Below are 3,008 nucleotides of genomic sequence, written 5' to 3' on the forward strand. Positions count from 1 at the left end.
TGAATTCTCTTCTTTTAAATTAAGTACTTTATATAAAAAACAAATATTCTCAGTTCATGTAATCTGTAAGAAAAGAGCGAGATGTCAGTCGTTCTCATCTCATCTAATTATTTTTAATGTGACTCCGCCCACGGAGAGCGCGCTATTCAAACGCAAATGACTGAGGCAATCCACGCAAACCTGTGAACGCCCCCATATCAGCTCGAGAAAACACAAGTTTAATCAGATCATGGTACTTGTTTACACCGTCTCGCGGCGCTGTGAGGAATAATAATAATGGAAAATGTACCTCAGAAGTGCTGGTATTTCGAGGAGCAACGCATCCTGAGAATATGTAGTAAGTTTTTTTTCCTTCTCAAGTGAATCCCGTTTCCGTGTGTGAATGAATGAACGGCAGAGATGTGCGCTGTTTACCACAGCTCACAAAAAGAGAGTTTAAATTTGAATCGCGTTTCTGTGTGTGAATGAATCATGATGTTTTAGCAAACTGAGATGAGTAAAAATCGACTGAAATATGTTGAAATAAAATGTAGGCTATTTGTATAAGCAACGTATTAAACTGCAAATTAACATTTATATGCCCTAATATTTCATAAAAACAACGTTACAGTCAGGCGAAATATGAAAGACAACATTTTGTTGACTAGATTTGGGTACCGTTTTTACTGTAGAATATACTGCCACATCAAATAAGCTTTTGTTTAGCAATTTCTGCTCATATGTTATATATATATATATATGGATGAGTACATAGGACTAACAGATGAGAGTAACTCAGAAAATTCCTTAATAAAAACAGAAGACATTTTTGGAGGCCGGTAAACAAGTAATAACAGGAGCGGTAACCCACCAGTGAATTTCAAGGCTAGACATTCAAATGATGAATAATCCTGCACGGGCACTGATACAACCCTATAGCTGGAGTGGAAGACCACAGCAAGGCCACCTCCTCGGCCAGTTAAACGTGGCTTAGCAACAAACTCATAACCAGGAGGAGTAGCTTCATTCAATGTAATAAAATCATTTGGTATCTGCCAAGTTTCAGTTAGACAAAATAAATAAATACCAGCATCAGTAATGACATCATTGATAAAAGGTGCTTTTTTGTTAAGAGACCGCACATTAAGCAAACCAAACTGCGCATTTCTAGAGGCAGGGTAGTCCAGGGAGGCTAAGTTCTCAACGTCGACAGTTCGCCCTGCATCAGGCCACGTCTCTCTACGAGACAAACTCCACAGTGAATCGATGTTGTTAGAGTGGTGGTTGCGAGCAAACTTCCGACCGGAGCCCCTGTGTAAATATTTGGGATGACGCAGCAGACCGAGATGTTGGTGTGCACGGAGAACATCTGGAATTTTGTAGACTTTGTTCCCGAGGCAGTGGAGATAGGTTGACGAGTATCTTAATGCCATGCCAGAGTCATAGAGGAGCCCGTGCGAATAATTAGGCTCTCCGTAGCATAAGTATTCTGGCCCATAGACAAGAAACCAGAGCAGCGTCACGATTGTTACATGCATTAGGAAGGGGTATGAGTAGAACACCATCCAGCTCAGTCCAAACAAGTGTACCAAACACAACAGCAAATAGCCATGCACTCAGACCCATCCTCTGTAAACTTAACACGTTAGCCAACAGGGCAACCACTTTGCACTCTAAGGGACAAGCTATGGAGGTGGCCAAATCCCTCGAGTAGCGACAACAGTTCAAATAGGCAAAAACTCTCTTACGAAGCAAGCAGAGACTTACCAACGAACAGTGTTAGTGGATCACTCCTGAGAGGGCTTGCATAAAGCAAAACAGGGAAAAGGGGAGGTTACCAATATTCCGTTTGGTTACAAATATTCTTCAAAATATCTTCTTTTGTGTTCAGCACAAGAAAGAAATCAATTAAGGTTTGGAACAACTTGGGAGTGAGTAAATGACGACAGAATTGTCATTTTTGATTGAAGAATCCCTATAAGTCATCCGGCCACTGGTAGGTGTGGCAAGAAGTTAGTTTTAGGCCCTGTTTTTACAGTTACGTCACTTCCCTTTCAGGTATAATTTTGTGTAATGTGTTTAAGTTACCAGGTAACCTGCTTTATGTCATCATGACAACAAAGTAGAAAGATTGGATATAGTCCTGTGTAACTGCCATTTTGGGGATTTTTTAAATACATTTTATTTATTTATTTTTATAGATTGCTACTTTGGTAAAAAGTGCTTATTAACATCAAACTGGTATGTCAGTTATGTTTTCTAGCTCTTTCTTTCGTCTGATAAATGTTTTCCTTTTGTCTGAGTATGAATACTTTATTCTTATAGCTTGAACAGCGTAAATTAAGCTCTACTGCTTCTCTTCAGAGTTTATGTATATCAAGTCATTGTTCTGCTTGAGAGATCTCAAAACTGCCTTGTCATTGTTGTTTTGCTAGTGCATCATTATCTTTTATTTCACAAAAGCTGAAAACAAGAGCTACACTATAGTAGACTAGATGTGTATGTGAGTGGAAGAGTGGCACATGAAATGACCTTCCTCCTTGTAACACTGTTCATAGTGTGGCTCAACTTTAATTAAAATGTTCAGTTTTATGCAAAGGGAGCAAAAAATAAAAAGATAAAAGTTATGATCATATAATTCAATAAATCATGTTTTAACCTTATATTGTTTTTCTTTTAAATCACTTATGTGTTAAATATAGAAATATGCAAGCAACGATGCTTGTCCCCAAAACACTGTTTGTATACAGACAGCTGGCCCACTCACACTCAACCCCACAAGACCATTAGTAATCTGATTACTTTTTGCATGCAGTAATCAGATTACTAATTACTTTAACAAAGTTATTTTGAAAACCTATCAAACCTACAAGAATACACTACAAAGTGAAACTCTTTCCATAATTTAATATTAACTGAAAAATATTACAGAAGTATGAAAACGGCAACTTGACTTAAAGATCCAATGCATTTCTAGAACTTAAACTTAACAATCTTAACATAAACCTGCCTAACAATGAAACCTGTAG

Source organism: Squalius cephalus, assembly GCF_949319135.1.
Source record: "Squalius cephalus genome assembly, chromosome: 18".
In the NCBI taxonomy this organism is placed as follows: Eukaryota; Metazoa; Chordata; class Actinopteri; order Cypriniformes; family Leuciscidae; genus Squalius; species Squalius cephalus.